Below are 19661 nucleotides of genomic sequence, written 5' to 3'. Positions count from 1 at the left end.
GAAATTTTACTTATTATATTTTTTTTATTTGAACTATGTAAAAGTCTTAATATATATAATTATATGATGTGTAATATATTTATTAAATCAAAACTAACGTGAGTATTTGCCATTCAAAGCAAAGCTAAACTTCCATTGTGATATCCTTCCATTGTGATATTACCATGGTTTCAGCTATCGTTTCTCTTTTACTATAATTCAAGGGTCTAAAAAAATAACTTTATCAATTAAAATTTGAATGATTATAATAAAATAACAATAAACATTGGTTTTCTACCTTATTTTTTGTGACCTTTATTTTATATGACCATTCGATTAAAATTTTCGTATGATAACCTACATACGAAGTCTTTTTTTTTGTTTTTCTTTTTATAACCATTCTAATAAATGACAGCTTCTTATATTTACATTATTTTTTATAAAGTATTAACTCTAATATTATAGTATTTTTTTAAGATTTTATATTATTATTTATTTATCGAGCTAGAGGGCTAAAAAGGATCAATGTTCATCATATTTAAGAACTTATACTTTTTATTTTATTTTATTCAATAACTCACATTATTTAATATTTTTTGTATTTTTAAAAAATTATATATTCATTGATATAGGGTACACGCGCAAAGCGCGTACCCTAATACTAGGTATTATAAAAAAAGTAGGATAAATGATAAAATATGATTAGCTAATTATAAGGAAGGGTAAGATGAGAGAAAAAAGCAAGAGAACGATGCTACCACACCAAATCCGTCATTCCATAAAGTGACTTTTCGTCCTTACATAACGATAGATTTAACGATACAATAAAGTTTAAGTAACAATCTAAACAAATATTATATTTAAAGTAACAATATGATACAATAGAATAGGTAACAGCCATCCAAACAAGGTCTTAGTAAAAATATTAATTTCCATCCAAGTATACACAAACTTGTGCTATGGGTTTCTACTAAACCAAACTCCAGAACAAGAATGACCATCACCCATATTCCTCATCTTAAGAAACACATGAACCACAATCCCACACAAAAATCCCAATGCAGCACTTGACCCAACCAATGAAACTGCTATGCAAAGAAGCATAACAAAAGACACTTCCTTAGAATTCATATCTCTTGAACGCATAGCTAATTCAATTCCAGCAAACAACAAAAGAACACCTAATAACCCAACAGGAAATTGGATCAAAACCTTAACCATTGAACTCCCTAAAACCAACCCCAAAACCAACTTAGCCACACCAAGAAGTGCCACACACCCACCACTCCTGCCACCAAATTTGTATTGTCCTGCTAGCCCTCCTGCACCATGACAACAAGGCATTGCACCAAACCAACACCCTATTAAGTTCATCAACCCAACCGTCATTGACACCGAGGTAGTCGTGATTTCCCTTTCTGGAAATAAATTTATCGACAGTTTACACACAACTATAACAGAGTTTAATATAAATAAAGGGAGTTGAGGAATTGTACCCTTAATAAACCCTTGTTTCCAAGAATTTTTGGATATTTTCACGATTTCAATAGGTGATGGTCCAAACTTAAACCCTCTCACAGCTTTAGGCCCTCTTATAATAGCCAAAACAACACCTAATAAAAAGATCAAAAAAAGCTGAAGGAAGAGAAAAAATAATTTTCTTTAACCTTTTCCTCCTATTACCTGTTTCACCAATGATTTCATGGTTCTCATTTGATCTTCGCCAGCCCCATTCACAATTATAATAAAAATAGCACAAATCAAAGCCAACAACAACCCATCCAATACCGAGCCAATCCCTCTTCGGACTTGTCTTTTTCGACTTGGCAAAGTCTTGAACATTCTGTATGTACGTAACAGCAGTCATAGCAAATGACAGTCCGTGTGCTAGTTGAATTCCCCTAACAACAGAAGTAGGAATTAACCTATAAACAAGTTGCATTAATCCAGTAACACCTAAAAGGAATAAAATCCCAGCAGTGCAAATTCCAGCAGCCATTACATAGGCTGGACTGGCATTGGTACACCATAAATAGCACCAGTCACAAAATTGTAAACACCAGTAAATATTACTGTTGTACCAAGATTTAAGTCACTGGCTAATGTTAAAGCCAAGACTCTAGGTATATACGTGCCTAAATCCCCCATTGCACCATTTAGTTCAGCCCATTTTGATCTGAAAATCAAATTCTCCTTCAACTTTCCCATGAAATTTGCTGGAGTGCTGGCTGTGGATTGTCGATCTATTGACATTTCGGGGGCTTGAAAATGAGGATTTTCTTGAAGTGTGGACTCCATAATGATGAATATCTTGATACGCTAACACATGTACATATATATACAACAAAAGAAGAGGGCAGCAGTTGACCTACAATAAATAAGCCAAGTAAGGCCAGTTTTTAGAGGTCGTTTGATACGGAACAAGTTATTTCGAGATTATAATACGGTGATTAAATAATGACGGGATTATTTAGTGAATATATTTTTATTGGAAGACGTTTGGTTCATTTGACTAAAAATAGGATATACATTGTATAATATAAACATGTGTTTGGTGTATACTAGATAAGTTGGGATAAATTTTTATTTCCGTATTTTAACCTTGGATTGTTTAAAATCTGTGGGGAGAAGAGCCTTGGAAAAGGGCATCTTTATCATTTTAGTGTTTGTCCCGGGATTATTATCCAACCCTTAATGTGGGATAGAATAAAACCCAATTATGGTACTAATTAATCTCAAGATTACTAATCCCGAATTCAAAAATTCAACCAAAATGCAGGATAAAATAATCCCACATCTAATTCCGGGATTATTATCCCTTATCCCACATACCAAATGACTTCTCAAAGTCGTAGCTTAGTGGTAATAAAGTGGGTGGAGAATCATGAGGTTCAGTTTAAACTTTCAGTGGAAACAAATGCACTCAGTTATTTTTGTCCATTTGTTTAAGTCTTGATAGACAGAATCCTGATAACCGATGTTGGTAGAAGGTAACTGATATCTAATGAAAATAGTTGACGTGCAAACAAGTCGTCGTAAAAAAATATGTAAGAAATTAATGTCTAACTTGGGAGTATCAAACGTCGTTTCAAAGGGACGAGAGGGCATTATAAGATCCCAAAAGAATTAGAAGAACTGATGAGAGGTCGTTATTGAATGAAATATATTTGCCGCTGAATGTGGAGAAGGCATTATTCTTGCCTGTAAGTAGAAAAACTAATTTTTAGGAATTTTGTTTGATACCAAAGGAGAAATGCACCGAAAAAGAACATTTATTTTTTGGTGGCCAATGTAGCCGTGCCATTATTCTGTGATTATTTATGGTGACTTTTTCTAAGTTTTTTTGGCAGTCAACTCTAGAATTAACAAACACAAGAGATGCATGAGAAAGATATTGTATAAGATTCATGAGTTTAAAGTTTTATGCAATGACCGTTTACAAATTATTTATACAAATAAATTACTTATAAAATAATAACTAATAAATTTCAATAAAAAACATGAATTAGTAACTTGACAAAAAATGGTAAATATTATATAAGTTAAACAACCCCGGCATTTCCCAAGAGTATCTATGTAAAACGACCAGTTTAAACGGGAAAATGATACTGACATTTTTCTTTTTTGGCCTTTAAGTAGTAACGTCCAAATCTTATATTACCCAAACAATTTCCAGGTATTTAAGTTGGCATGATTAGCTGAAATAAAACTCAAACAATAATTTATCGTACTTATGCGAAGGAAAGAGTAAATTATTATTCATCATCAAAAAGAATAAATTCTTATTCTTTTTTTTCTTTTTTTTTTATTAGCCGTCTTGTAATGACGGGAGGTTTGGCATCGACCCCTACCATGTAGATTAATAACCAAAAGCTAAAGATATGAAAGAGGGGGACATAAAATCTAACCTCCTCAGAATATAGATAAGAATTGGACATGCCCAACTCTTTACAATAAGCTTGTAAAAATCCGATGCTATGAAATGTAAAACAAGGTGGAGAGTATACAATAAACAACAAAAAAATCCTCTCCATAATGCATGTTAATGCTACACCTAGGACAAAAATCAACAACATAGTTAACTTAGTCGTTAGCATCATATACAAAAGTAGTATTGGAGGCTCTTATTCTGAGGCTTGCTAATTGATCATTATCCATAAAGCATAGACCTCAAGCTTTACTTGGAAGTTCATAAGAAGAGAAATACCATTTAGTACTGGTTCTTTATGATCCTTCTTTGACCAGTGCATCCGCGACCCTATTAGCCTCTTTATAGCAATGTGTGACGTGGAATGCCTCAAAGTTTATCATGATTTTTTGAATTTCCTCTATGTTGTGTCTTAAATTCCAAGGATGAATCTTCCTATTAATCGAGTTGACCACCAACAAGGAATCTAATTCGACACAGATCTTGTCAATTCTTTGATCCTTGCACCATTTAAGGCCAACACATAAAGCTAGTGATTATGTAGCATTATTAGTGTGGATACCAAAAGGAGTTGCAAATTCAGCTATCACCTCCCCTTGGTGTCCCCTAATAACGCCTCCACCACCACTTTTGTTACATCTCGTAACTTAACGTTAGGATTCGTCGAAGTAATAACATATGAGTTAGAAGGGATTAAGGTTATACATGAAGATATGGATGTAAGACCCTGTAAGTTTGAAGAATTTCGGAACTACTATATATTGGTTTGATATGTATTTTCTTTGAAGTAAATCCATTTATCTCTTTTATTGTTCATTGTGCACTTATGTATTATAAAGTACACATATTGGATGCAGTCATTAAGATTTAGGGGCAAATTATTTGTTTGCTTGAACCATGCGTGTATGCATTGCAGCAGAGAATAATTGTAATGGCTTCTCTTAGTTCTTTCACTGCCTTGGATATCCTATTTTATTAACTTTTTGGTGTTTCATGTAGATGATATACATTTATTTGTTTATGTTTCTTGAGGATGTAGAAGCATGTTATAATAGCCTCTCCAGATGGAACAAGACCGTTTTTTTGTTACTATTCATTAGATTATAAAGGATTTGTAATAAGACCCCGTAAGTTAACAACCTTGATACCGTTAGATACATTTTGATATGATATTTATATTGAGTGGAACGTTTTTGTAAAAAGTTTGAAAAAAATATAATTTTATATAGTTATTAATATTACTGCTTTCGAATATATTTTATATACATATAATATGAGGAAGTTTATGAGATTTTCTTTATTGGAAAGATAGAAATTATTTTCTTACAAGAAAAGAAGGTTATCTTTTTACCATTTTAAGAGTTACGCATACGAGAATTTTTACTCTTTATATGAGATTAGGAAAATTATAAGTTGAGAAAATATATGTATTTTTACATGGATGTTTCAATAAAATAATATTGTATGTATTTATTTTATATGGCATCACATGATCGTAATAGCACGGTGTAAAAAGTGTATTAAAAATAAGTAGAATTTTAAGTAATTTGAGATAATTCTTAATTATGCGGGTAATTAGTTAATTATCGGGTAACGGAACATTACCTAATTAATTAATAAGTTGGATAAGATTAAAATTTCCCCCCACCCCACGTGGCAACCCCTTTTCTTTCATATAAGTGACTCTTACCTTAAAAGTTGCAAGGTGGTAACATTTAAGAGAATTGCACCTTACCTCATTTATTTGAGGAAGTGCTGGACAAGAGATTTTAGCACATTATGTTACAAAGTTTTACTTTGCTTACTGCAAAAGCTAGAGAAGATGCACTTTCAATCTAATTCTCTAAATGAAATCCATGCTATTTGCTCCTAAGCTGAACGAAAGCTTGTAATATGATTCCTTGGAGATTCATCCAGAATGCGTACCTGCACACCAACAAGTTTTGATCACTGCCAACATGATGCTAGTGAAGTACAGAAGCTAGAACTTCAAAACAATGTCCAATTATAATTCGTTGAAGTTTCTTCTTACAGACTGGGTAAGTCTGGCCTATACTTCTATGTTTTCCATAAAACAATATTACCAAAAAAAAGCATAGCTTCCTATTACAAAGTTAGGAAATGATTTTTTTTACTCCATTTGAAGATGGTAGGATATTATGTATTCTTCTTTCCCTTGTTATTGATTTTTTATTGTGGGTCCTTTTCCCTAAAATGATGGGGTAATAGCCGCAACCAGATAGACTTTGAATTGTAGCGAACATAATGTTTCGATGAATTTTTGAATTCCCATATGTCTTATTATTACATCTTCCGTTCATAGGTCTCAGAAAAATACGTAAGTTGAAAAAAAAGTTTATTTCATGATATTAATCAGAGGTATAATGGTCTTATGACATTCCGAGAAGTTTTATTAACGCACTTCTCATGTATTGCATTCATTTACATGTGCATTTACCCATGACTCAGACGACGTTATATATGCGTATATATATGTATATGGGATATGAGAAAAGGTTATGGCGTTATATATGCACCACCACCTGATCAGCTGGTATACGTTGATGATTTGCCCACAGTGGTTGAGATGATATGATGGGTTTCCCTCAGAGGCGTGATGATGTTATGGCATTATATACGCGTATATATATGGGATATGGGAAAGGTTATGGAGTTATATACGCACCACCATCTAATCAGCTGGTATAAGTTGATGATTTCCCCACAGTGGTCGAGATGATGTGATGGGATGCCCTCAGAGGCATGATGATATTATGAACACATGTACCCATGCACGACATGACATTCATACACATATGCATAACACTATAAGTATTTCATGATTTACAGAGTCATCTAGACTTACAGGTTGAGTCAGTTCTACTTTAAATACTTAGTACATTATTCGTACTGACCTCCTTTTGTTGGGGACGCTACATTCATTCCTGCAGGTATAGACAATCAGTTTGACAAGCCCTCATAGCAGACGAGGTTAGCATTCAGCGAAGGATCGGTAAGACTCCACCTCATTCGGAGTGCAGCCGAGTCTATGAGTCATTGTGTCAGAGTTTTACTACAGACTTATGGGTAGGCCGATGCCCTGTCCCATTTGATGTCGAATAATCTTAGAGGCTTTGTAGACATTGTTTCAGTTTGTACAGTATGCCAGAGGTCTTGACAGCCCATATGTATTCATGTTTTAAGAACGATAGTTATTGATACAGTGTTGCCCACTTACAGTTGTACATTATAAGTCGTGGCCATGTAGGTCCATGATAGTTATAAAATGAATGAATGAGTTATAGAGTGGTTCGCTCGGGCCGCTACGGCACCGGGTGCCATCCTGTCACGACCCAAAAAAATTGACCCGGTCGTGATGGCGCCTATCGTGAAACTAGGCCAGCCGACAAACCTCCCAAATCTACCATCATTCAATAAAAGTTATTTTTATACCATTTATTGATCAATAATCTCGTGATGTAAGTTTAAATGAACCATGCAGAATAAATACACAAGCCCGACATCGGGATGTCACTAGTCATGAGCATCTACTACAACTGTCTAACAACATAAAGACCAACATGGCCGGAAAAATCACAAGAAATACATTAAGGAAGAATAAGGAGGGAGAAAAGCAGGGTTGCGATTGCCAGACAGCTACCTTGCCAACTCCAATGAACCTGCCACCGATCTCAGAAACACCTGAATCTGCACACAAGGTGCAGGGAGTAATGTGAGTACGCCAACTCAGTAAGTAATAAATTTAAATGAAGATTGAGCAGTAAAAAATTACGTAACCCACATCATAGCACCACAGTGGTTACAGAATGTTCCCAAAACAGGATACCATTCAAATCATTTCATTAAATTTCCAACTTCAGAAAAATCCTTTAAAAATATCTTTCTAACCTTTTCAATTGAGGTTTAATGAAATATATAATAGTGAAAGTGATAAAATTCATAATCGGCCCGTCGGGCAAAACATAGTTCGTATACAGCCCCTCGGCAAATAGAAATTCATAACCATTTCATAACTAAAAAAAATCTCGAAGGAAGTAACAAAGCCAAATCAGTGACTAAATTTCGAACACCTCGTAAAAACTTCAGTTTAAATGAAAGTTGCTTAAAGCGTTTGTTCAACATTTTCAATAGAGGCTCGGTCTAAAGATGAGTGAAAACAATAATTTAATCAACATATTCAACAGAAACTCACTTTAAGGAGGAGTGAAAAATAGTAAGTTCATAAATAGGCCCTTCAGGCAAAGCATCACTTGTATATGTGTGTATATATAGCCCCTCGGGCAAGCCACTCAGTCACTCATGACTTAACTCTCAGCAATCAGCGTTCACACTCAACACTCACGCTTAATAGGTACCTTATCATAACCGCTGCGGCGTGCAGCCCGATCCATATATCGTTGCGGCGTGCAGCTCGATCCATATATATAGTCGACTGTGCTCATTGGGGGTGTGCAGACTCTGGGGGGCTCCTACAGCCCAAGCGCTATATCGTTGCGGCGTGCAGTCCGATCCAACATATCGCTGTTGCGTACAACTTCATCACATACACACACACACATATACACACACACACACACACATATATATATATATATATATATATATATATATATTGTTGCGGCGTGCAGCCTGATCCATAAATATATAATCCTCACAACTAGGGCCTCGGTCTCTCTCAGTTATTAACCTTACCATCAGACCTTCGGTCTATCTCAGTCATCAACCTCACAATCAGGCCTTCAGCCTCTCTCAGCCATCAACCTCACAAGCCACTCGAAATATCAGTAAAATAGGGCGTTCAGCTCGAATATCATTTATAGTATCAAAATTAAGTAAATAAGGATGAGTTATGAAATCAGTAAAAACACAGCATGACTGAGTACAATTATTAAATCAAAACAGTGAGGAAAAGTAGTAAAAGCCCCATAAGGGTCCAAAATAGTTGGCACGAGGCCCAAACATGGCATTCCGCTCAAAACATAGCAATACTTTTCAAAACACAATGATGTCAAACAGTTTTTCAATCAAATACGCGACTTAACAGTCGTATGGGACGGACCAAGTCACAATCCCCAACGGTGCACGACTCCACGCTCGTTATCTAGCATGTGTGTCACCTCACAGTAGCACAACGATGTGAAATCTAGGGTTTCATACCCTTAGGATAGCATTTACATCATTACTTACCTCAAACAGGATGAAATACTACTCCGTGATGCCTTTGCCTCTCGCCTCGGCCTCAACTCGCATCGAATCTATCCAAAATCAGAATTATAACATTAGAATATGCTAAGGGAAAAAAGGACACTCGAAAATATCCAATTTATACCAAATATTTCAAAATTGGCCAACCCCGAACCCTGGGCTCACGTCTCGGAATCTGATAAAAATCACACCAATAAATCCTTACACTCTCACGAGTTCGTACATACCAAGAATATTAAAATCGGACCTCAAATATTCCCTTAAATCCCCAATTTACACTCTCCAATTTCAAGCCCTAATTCCCAATTTTAGGCTTTAAATTCTACAAATTTCATGTTTAAATAAGTAAGAATAAACATAGGACAGAGTATTGAGTTCAAAAATCTTACCTCCAAGTGTTCCCCTTTGATTCCCTCTTCAATCCTTCTCAAAAAGCTCCAAAATCGCTCAAAAAAGGTGAAAGATAGACCAAAAATCGCGAACATGGCTATTTAAACATTTTGCCCAGGCCAAAAATTCCTTCTTCGCGAACGCGGTCAAGCCTCGTGTTCGCGAAGCACAAATAATTCACAACTCAAATTTCCACTTACGCGAACGCGAACACTACCCTCGCGAACACGATGCCTTACTCAGCTTAGCCTGGGCGAACACGTTTTTTCATACACGAACGCGATGCTTTAGGGCCTGGTGGCCAAGTCTGTTTCACCCTTCTATGTGAACGCGAACTATGCCATGCGTTCGCGATGCACAATCAGACTCAACTTTCACGAACGTGAAGGGTAACTGGCCTGCCTCACTCAACACCTCTTCGCGAACGCGAGGGCCCTCTCGCAAACGCGAAGAGCAAAACTCTACAACACTGAACTGAAGAAATCTGCTACTTTCAAAACAAGAATTTGATCCGTTTAACCACCCGAAACTCACCCGAGGCCTTCGGGAGCTCAACTAAATATGCCAACATATCCCATATCATTGTTAAAACCTTTTCCAACCTTCGGAACGCTCAAAACAATATCAAAATACCAAAATCACATCGGATTCAAGCCTAAGAATTCCAAGAACTTCCAAATTCGCTTTCGATCAAAAAGTCTATCAAACCTCGTCCGAATAACTTGAAATTTTTCACACATGTCACAACTACACAAAGTACCTACTCCAACTTCCAGAATACCATTCTGACCCCTATATCAAAATATCGTCTATTAACCGGAAAACGCCAAAATCCCAATTTTGCCAATTCAAGCCTAAACCTTCCGCGAACCTCCAAAATACATTCTGATCACTCTCCTAAGTCCCAAATCACCTAACGAAGCTAACCAAATCATAAAAATTTCAATCTGAGATCATATACAATAAGTCAAAACTTGGTCAAACCTTTCAGATTTTAAGCTTCAAACTGAGAACTGTTCTTCCAAATTCATTTCGATTACCCTGAAAACCAAAATCGGCGATTTACATAAGTCATAATACATCACACGGGGCTAGTCATGCTCTAGAACTGGTGAGCAAAGTGCAAAATCTCAAAACAACCAGTCGAGGTGTTACACAGCCACGCCTATGACAAAGTGGTATCAAAGCGGGTCGTGCCCTAGGGAGTCTACCAAGTCGTGCCTAGTAGAGTCTCACTTATAGGTTTGTTGCGCACCACATTTATAATTGAGAGGCTATATGGCATTTAGAAAATTCTACCCTTCTTTTGTTTCAAGATAGTGCCATGGAGCTAAGTTGTAAGAATTCAATATAAAGTTTACACAAAATTTTGTATACAATAAAGGTGCTATCATAATAGAGCTTTAAGGCGTAGATGTAATTTCTACTTATGTGGAAGGAAAGTTAAGGAAGAAATAGAAGATACAATGCAAGATTGAAAGGTAAGTAAGATAAAAGTGAAGAAGATACGAGATACCCAAGTACAAAAGATTGTGAATAGTCGAGACTTCAGAAATAATTAAGTTTAATTTACAGAGGAGACCCTAGTGAAAATTTTGTAAATCTCTAAGAGTTAACATTCGAAGACGAATGTTTTAAAGGGGGGAAGGATATTACATCTCGTACCTTAACGTTAAGATTCGTCGAAGTAATAACATATGAGTTGAAAGGGATTAAGGTTATACATGAAGATATGGATATAAGACCCTGTAAGTGTGAAGAATTTCGGAACTACTATATATTGGCTTGATATGTATTTTCTTTGAAGTAAATCCATTTATCTCTTTAATTGTTCATTGTGCACTTATTTATTATAAAGTACACATATTGCATGCAGTCATTAAGATTTAGGGGCAAATTATTTGTTTGCTTGAACTATGCGCGTATGTTTTTCCTATTTCTTTATACTAATGTGGGATATATTATGTATTTTTCTTTCCCTTGTTATTGATTTTTTATCTTGGGTCCTTTTCCCTAAAATGATGGTGTAATAGCTGCAACCAGATAGATTAGACTTTGATTATAGTGAACATAATGTTCTGATGCATTTTTGAATTCCCATGTATATTATTATTACATCTTCTATTTATGGGTCTCATAAAAATACATAAGTTGAAAAAGGTTTATTTCATGATATTAATCAAAGGTATAATGGTCTTATGATGTTCCGAAAGATTTTATTAACATACTTCTCATGCATTGCATTCATTTACATGTGCATTTACCCATGACTCAGACGGCGTTATATACACGTATATATATGTATATTGGATATGGAAAAAGGTTATGGCATTACATACGCACCGCTATCTGATCAGCAGGTATACGTTGATGATTTGCCCACAGTGGCCGAGATGATATGATGGGATGCCCTCAGAGGCGTGATGATGTTATGGCGTTATATACGCGTATATATATATGTGTGTGTGTGTGTGTGTATATATATATATATATATATATATATATATATATGTGTGTGTGTGTGTGTATGTGAATATGGGAAAGGTTATGGCATTATATATGCACTACCACCTGATCAGCTAGTATACGTTGATGATTTCCCCACAGTGGCGGAGATGATGTGATGGGATGCCCTCAGAGGCATGATGATGTTATGAACACATGTACCCATGCACGACATGACATTCATATGTATATGCATAACACTATAAGTATTTCATGATTTACAGAGTTATCCAGACTTACAGGTTGATTCTTATATGTCTTTAAATAAATATTAACTTATTGTTATGTTTCAGTTTTACCTTACATATTCAGTACATTATTCGTACTGACGTCCTTTTCTTGTGGACGATGCATTCATGCATGCAGGTATAGACAATCAGTTTGACGAGCCCTCATAGTAGACGAGGTTAGCATTCAACGAAGGATTGGTAAGGCTCCACCTCATTCAGAGTGCAGCCGAGTCTATGAGTCATTGTGTCAGAATTTTGCTACAGACTTATGGGTAGGTCAGTTCCCTGTCCCATTTGATGTTGAATAATCTTAGAGGCTTTGTAGACAGAGGTTCAGTTTGTGCAGTATGTCAGAGGCCTTGACTGCCTATATGTATTCATGTTTTAAGAACGATAGTTTATTGATACAGTGTTGCCCACTTACAGTTGTACATTTTGAGTCGTGGCCATGTTGGCCCATGATAGTTATAAAAGGAATGAATGAGTTACAGAGTGGTTCGCTCGGGCCGCTACGGCACCGGGTGCCAGTCATGCCTCCCTATGTTCGGGGCGTGACAACTTTTACCTGGATTACCTTTAGAGCATCCATCAGTATTAAGTTTAAACATACTAGGCTGAGGGAGTTTCTGGGTGGCTTGGATGATATTCAGCTTTGGCTTAGCTGTTTCACAAATGGACAAGAGTTTCTTCCAATTGGAGGCTACATCAATCTGTCTAAACTGTTTGTGAATGATTATAGTGGCATTATGGCAAATGGAATGTGCTACCTTAGAGGTGTAGATTCTTTCTTGATCATACTTTTTCCTGCACCTTGCCCTCCAGATATGCCAATTAATTAGAAGGGGAATAGCATGTAGCATAAGTTTTTTGATAGGATTTTGAAAGTTAGCAAACCACCATCCTAGCATGGCATATCTAATTCTCCCTTTAGAGTCGTTAATTCCAAATTGATTTCTAAAGGCATTCCAAATGTTCTTGCTGGGATTGCTTTTTCGGAAAATATGTTCCACATCCTCACTCATAGGATTATCACAACAGTCACATCTAGAGGGATAAAGGTACCCAAGCTTCTCGATATTATCATCGGTATGGAGTCTATTCTTTAATAGCTTCCAATTGAAGAAAGAAATTTTAAACGGAATAACATTGTGCCAGAGGTTTTTGTTAACAAAGATAATGCCTTGTTTCTGTCTCAAAAATTCCAAGCAGATGAGCACGTAAATTCTCCATCAATGGACTCAGTCCATATTGCCGGATCAGATTCATGTTATATGTCAAATTTGATCCCTTTGATATGTTTGATTAGATGATGTGGCAAGCACCGGGATAGCTTAACAATGTCCCATTTATTGTCGGATATGAGCTCCGCTACTGTGACTTCATGAGGTACATCACAATTACAAATATTAGCAATGGCTGCCAAACCCATCCAGTTATCCCAAAGAAAAGAAGAATTGCCCCTTTAGATCCTCCATAGAATATTATGCTTTATATCTTTCTTAATATCCATAAAACTTCTCTAAGGTCCAGATTGTTTGGCCTTTATTTTCCTAGAAACTGGATGTAATCTACTACAATATTTAACCTTAAAAAAAGAAGACCACAAAAAATGTTGTGTCCTGAATAGCCACCACAATTTAGCTATGAAAGATCTGGAGATGTCGTATAACTTTCTGAAGCCGACTCCCCCCTCCTCAGTAGGGTAGCATAGCTTATTCCATGTTACCCAATGGTATTTTGTATTACCTTCCTGTTGTCCCCTAAAGTAATTTGTAAAGTATTTCTCAAGAGTTTTAAATACAGCCTTTGGGGGTTGGTAAATAGAACGAAGATGCATAGGAATAGCCGAGAGAACATGTTTGATCAATATGGCTTTGCCTTCGGCAGAGAGGAATTGTCCCTGCCAATTTATGATTCTTTGAATAATTTTAGAAAACATCCCAGAGAAATATTGGATCTTTTTTGCTTCCATAATAAATTGGGGAACCTAAATATTCAAAAGGAAAATATTACCTTTTAAATCTTAGGTGTCGTTCAATAATTCTAATCCTTTCCTTAGTACAAGTCTGTCCCACAAGATAACAAATTTTCTTTGAATTTACCTTCTGTCCCAATGATTTTTCATAATCTGTTAAAATATCTTGATCATTTTTAGGGACCTAATATTACCAAAGGTGAAAATAATTAGATCATCTGCATAGGCCAAATGATTAATCTGGGGGCCTTTTTTTGTGCATAGAGAATCCTATGAAATCTTCATTATCATGCAATGTATTCAAAGCTCTAGAAATAGCCTCGGCCGTAATAATAAATAGGGATGGGGACAAAGAATCCCCTTGCTTCAGCTCTCTTTTTGATTTAAAGAAACCATGCCTCTTTCCATTTATGATAATGGAATACCGAATATTAGCTATAAGATTCCAAGCTGTATGGATCCATTGTTCGGAGAAACCCATTTTCCTCATAACTCCACATAAGAAAGTCCATGATAAGCTGTCATAAGCTTTATTCATATCTAATTTGATGACTACATTATTCCCTATTTGCTTCTGGTTGATCCCACTGATAATTTCTTGTGCCAAGAGAATATTCTCCCCAATGGCTCTCCCTCTGATGAATCCATTCTGATTAGGAGATATAATATTAGGCAACAATCTAGAGAGTCTATTGTTCAGGAGTTTAGTGATAATTTTTTGGGTTACGTTGTTGAGGCCTATAGGTCTGAGATCAGAGAAAGACTGAGGATTATCAACTTTAGGCATCAAAATTAGACAAGTATGTGCTATAAGTTTGCTTATCTCTCTTCCATTTATCACTTTTCGAATCATATGATAAATGTCTTCCCCAATAACATCCCAATTATGCTGGAAAATATCTTCCATTGAAGCCATCAGCTAGACCCTGTGCATTACTCGGATTAATGTCAAATACTGCATGTTTAACTTCATCCATAGTTGGAGTATCCATTAAGAAATTATTGTCCTTATAAAAAATAAGCTTTGGAATTCTTTCAATGAATTGTAAATCAGTTCTCTGAGATTCTTGAGAGAAGATATTTTCATAATAGTCAATAGCAGCTTCCGATATATCATCTTCCCCCTCAATCCATTGGTTGCCCTCCCCTTTAATTCTATATAAGTAAAGTCTTTTCCTTCTACCTTTTATCATTTTGTGGAAATAGCTAGAGTTGCTATCCCCTTCAAGATTCCATTTTAAGTGAGCATTTATCTCCAGAAAGAATTCACCTTCTTCATGTGTATAATATATTCCGCCTTGAGCTTGTTAATCTCAATCCTATCTGTATCATTGTCATCTATCTGAAGCTTTTGTTCTTTCTCATCAATCTTGCTTTCCATGTTCTTTGCCATATTAAAAATATTTTCAATAACAGCCTTAGACCATTGGCTTAAAGCTTTGCTAACTGCTTTAAGCTTTTGTTGAACTTTCCAGCACGCACTTCCTTCTATATGTGTATTCCAAGTCTGTTTGACTATATCTTTGAATCCCTGTTGTTTAATCCAAAAATCTAAAAATCTGAATTACTTGGGGGTGATCCTCATCTCGTATCTTGAATTGAAGGAGAAGTAGACAATGATCCGATCCAATTCTAGCAAGATGTTGTACATTTGATGTAGAGAACAACTCCTCCCATTCATTGTTTATCAAGAGTCTATCCAACCTCTTCCAAATCTTATTATACTTCTTTTTATCATTATTACACCAAGTGAAGTTGTTTCCAATGTATCCTGCATCTATAAGCATACAATCATCCAAATATGTAAGGAAAGGCATGTGGACATCGAAATTTTAAGGGATCAAGCCAAATCCTAAATTAAAGATACTACAGGACTCCAAGAAATCCTAATAGACTCCTAGGATTTCAAGAGTCCTGTAGTATCTTTAATTTAGGATTTGACTTGATCCCTTAAAATTTCGGTGTCTACAAATACCTCTACTTCAAGCTTTATCAGGGTGTAGGCTTACCGAAACTTTAATAAGAGACCTGAAGTACTCTACCAATTAAAGACAAATGGTTTTGAAACTTGGAGTTTTAGATTTACAGGAGGAAGAGATGAAGGGCAATACTGGTCCCACTAGGCGTGTCAATTTGTTTGTAACTAATTTTCAACATATGAAAAATAAACTGCAATCACAAAATAAGAGAAAAATATTTTTACTAATCAATTGTGAGTACAATTCTATTTCTCCCTTGATTCTTCGCTCCTGATTATCTCCATGATTCGAGGGCTGAAGCAGCGTGTTTCTCGAACGTAGGATGATACAGGCCTCTCTGGATTATTTGATCTCCATGAAAGTCGATCATTGTATGGATATTCTTCTTGAAGTATTTGATTATCAAGAAGAACATCTATTGATCACGATATTATTTTATGCTTTGATCCCTTTATGAATATCCCGAGAACTTATGGGATTTTTGAGACCGCTCTTCAAGGGAATATGTATTCTTTTATATAGGTGTGAGTTAGGGTTTAGGGTAGAGTAACCTCCAAAAAATCGTAATAGACTCCTAGGATTTCAAGAGTCCTGTAGTATCTTTAATTTAGGACTTGGCTTGATCCCTTAAAATTTCAGTGTCTACAAGGCATACTTTCCCTTATGTTAAAATGATTTCCTCCTTTCTTCTCCTCTTCAGTTGTGCTAGTATTAAAGTCTCCACAAACTGCCCATGGAACTGCACCTGAAACAACAAAATTTCTCATTTCATCCCATAACTCTTCCCTCTCATTGATAGTAAATTTAGCATACACAATAGAAATGTACATGGGTGAATCAATAGTATTATGCATAATCTTGCAATTGACAATTTATTCTCCAATCTTCAAAATTTCACAATTGATATCAATATTCCAGAAGAGCCATATCTTGTTATTTGTATTGAAAAAGGATTCTGCCATGCCAAAATCCCTGATGTAGTGGTTGATGTTGGCTTGAATAGCCAATAAGGAGATTTTGTGTCTTTGAATAAGTGAAGTGACCCTCTCAGTAGCAGCTTGGGATTTCATCAAATTTTCCGACCAAAAGGTTTTCTTAGTTCAAACCCTTAGAGCTCTACAACGTCCAGAAAATATCCTACTTAAGAAATGCTACTATTGAGCTTCACTATACGAGAAAATCCCAGATACACAAGAAAGAAAATTCCATAGGAAACATTTTCAACAACAAAAGACCGAAATTGAATTTCTGCAATAAATATCCTGACAACGCAACTGTATTGGGAAAAATTGAGTTCATATATGGAATTTATTGTAAGATGATACGTCATGACACATGGACCGATCAAAGGATGATATCTGGCAAAGAATAATCAAAGAGGCACGAGCTGCAACAGGCACGGGCAGATATTCAGGGAAAACAAGAAAGATAAATGTTTGACCCTCTTTACGATCGAAGAGAATGAATCTGATAGCAAAAAAGGTATAGATACGTATTGTTAGGCATTAAATACGAAAAATGTTAGAGAATTTGTATTGAATCATTTGTAAGGATACAAAATACTATTGGAATATATTGAATTACTCTGTTTTATACTCAGCTATAATTTATCAATTATTCTTATTTCTATTCGATTATTAGTAACTCGAGTTCATCTAAAATAAGATTTGACCGAAATCCCAATTTTTTGTTAAACAAATTGGTTCCATTACCAGAAATCTGATAATCACTTACTTTCGTAGTCAAATCCTTCATCAAAAAACTGATCATGTCGAATGTCAACGACAATAACCAACACAATTTACCACTCCAAGATCCTCAACATCAGGAGATTGATGTAAATGATAGGACCACACTTTCCTCACCGCGTGATTCACAACAACAATCACGAGAGGGAACTTCAGATGGCTCTGAAACAAATAACGGGGTTGAGAACCAAAACGGATTTGAGGCGAATCAAAATACTAGAGTTGCGAATGAACAAGCACTCGATGATGCTCTGAAGAATCTAATTGCTCAACAAGTCAGTAATGCTCTCCGGGTTTTTACTAACCAGTTACCAGTTGTGCCACAAACACCAACTCCGAATCATAATACTTTGGAAAACCCACATTCTGGGCTCGTCAATTCAGGCACTGGTGGAACTCCCAACGAGTCTCGTGAGGGCGAACCATGTAACATAGTTAATTCTGATTTGCAAAATTTAATTCTAACCTTGCAGAAGCAGCTCAAGGAGCAAAGCGATAGCATAGAGCAAATACCCGGAGTACCACTTGTGATCAAAGGAATAGACATGGATAAATACTCACAACAACCATGGAAGCCTAGTGTTGCTCCTGTGCCAATCCCGAAGAAGTTCAAGATGCCTGATATCCCAAAGTATGATGGCATAACTAATCCACGAGACCATGTAACTGCATTCACAACTGGTGTGAAAGGCAACGATTTAACCAAACAAGAAATCGAATCAGTATTGGCCAAGAAATTTGGTGAAACACTCACCAAGGGAGCATTAACATGGTATTCTTTCTTACCCAAAAATTCTTTAAATTCTTTTGCTGAGCTTGCAGATTCATTTATCAAAGCGCATTCGTGAGCTCAAAAAGTTGAAAAAAGAATGGAAGATATTTTCAAAATTAAGCAAGGAGATTCCGAACTGCTTAGAGAGTTCGTGGATAGGTTCCAGCGTGAGAGAATGACGTTACCACGCGTACCTGATAACTGGGTAGCTATGGCTTTTGCCAGTAATTTAAATGAGAAAATCTCAGAAGCCACGAGATGACTCAAGGAAAGTCTGCGTGAATTTCCAGCAACAACCTGGAATGATGTTTACAACAGATATAACACAAAGCTAAGGATAGAAGAAGATACCATCTCCTGATCTCAAAAAGAGGAGAAGATGAGTTCGAGACGTGCAGAAATCGAAAAAAGGTCCGACAAAAATAGGCATGAACCATACATGGGCCCAGCAGGAAATGACTCACGATCAAAGCAGGACAATTCAAGGTATGATCATAGATCGAGAAATAGAGAGTCGAGTTCATCATCGAGGTTTGGAAACAATTGAAACACACAAGAAACGCGAGATGATGATAGAAGCCGGAAGGCAAGATTTGGCGGTTACAATTTTAATGTCAGCACTTCAGAATTAGTAGTCGTACTAAGAATCATGGGTAATAAGGTGCGGTGGCCAAAACAATGAGATCAAATCCAAATAGACGTAATCCTGATCACTGGTGCGAATTTCACAACGATTATGGTCATAAAATAGCAAATTGTAGATTGCTACAACGAGAAGTCGACCATTTATTAAAGCAGGGGTATCTTACCGAATTATTTAGTGAAAAAGGTAAGCAAGCATACATGAAGAACAGACAGGAGCTTCCTAAACCTCCTTCTCCGAAAAGGACCGTTAATGTTATAAGCGGGGGCGAAGAAATCAATGGCGT

At 36.1% G+C, this 19661-nt stretch overlaps 1 pseudogene; it reads right to left on the bottom strand.

The window, feature by feature from the left end:
• Positions 1–861: 861 nt before the first annotated feature.
• On the bottom strand, positions 862–2303 carry LOC107758992 (molybdate transporter 1-like; annotated as a pseudogene).
• Positions 2304–19661: the final 17358 nt, after the last annotated feature.

Source organism: Nicotiana tabacum, chromosome 20, assembly GCF_000715075.1.
Source record: "Nicotiana tabacum cultivar K326 chromosome 20, ASM71507v2, whole genome shotgun sequence".
Classification (NCBI taxonomy): Eukaryota; Viridiplantae; Streptophyta; class Magnoliopsida; order Solanales; family Solanaceae; genus Nicotiana; species Nicotiana tabacum.
The sequence above is the reverse complement of the archived record's forward strand: the minus strand, read 5'-3'. Positions and strand labels throughout refer to the sequence as shown.